This window comes from Arachis ipaensis, chromosome B05 (genome assembly GCF_000816755.2).
Source record: "Arachis ipaensis cultivar K30076 chromosome B05, Araip1.1, whole genome shotgun sequence".
Lineage (NCBI taxonomy): Eukaryota > Viridiplantae > Streptophyta > Magnoliopsida > Fabales > Fabaceae > Arachis > Arachis ipaensis.
This window is the reverse complement of record NC_029789.2, coordinates 109,102,304-109,102,945: the sequence shown is the minus strand read 5'-3', so window position 1 is coordinate 109,102,945 and position 642 is coordinate 109,102,304. Positions and strand designations below refer to the sequence as shown.

General features: G+C 22.4%; 1 protein-coding gene across 1 annotated transcript in view; it reads right to left on the bottom strand.

Annotated features, from left to right (window-relative positions):
- The window catches only part of LOC107643785 (transcription factor bHLH30), a 5,123-nt gene that overhangs the window by 1,548 nt on the left and 2,933 nt on the right, over positions 1-642 (bottom strand). The window lies entirely within an intron of this gene.

Below are 642 nucleotides of genomic sequence, written 5' to 3'. Positions count from 1 at the left end.
TCTTTCAGTTATCCTTTTAACTTTCAAAATAAATAAAACTTTGAATTTTTTAATTTTATATGTTTTCAAGTGGACGAATTTTTCATTTTCAAGGAAAATCATTCTGATCTCCTATTAAATAAATTTCCAATTCTCTTTTTGGGGGCTTCAATTCTTACATAAAGTTCTTGTTTTTCCACTTAATTATTCTAGGATAACAAGCTAGTTAGAAATTCTTTATTTTATCAGCCTAATCATTCTTTTGATTTTGGAAAAAAGAATATCTTTATTAATATACTCTTTCTTCTACACATCGCCACCCGGTAATGAAGAATAGCTAATAATTAGGACTCATAATATATATATATTTAAATTTTTACTCATTTAAACAGTAAAAAAATTGAAAAAAAAATTATAACTTTCAATTATTACTTAGTGAATATGTAATACATCATATTTCATCATTGATTCCAAAAGTGAAATTTGTATTTGTAGTTTCAGTACATTAAAATGTTAGAAATCATGAAAGTTTGAGAGAAAAAAATTTTAAAAAGAAGAAACAAGCACACTAAACCTCTTTAATTATTTCTTGCATGCTTATACTATAACAAATTATTATTATTATTAGTCACCAAAAAAAATTATTATTATTATTATTTATGA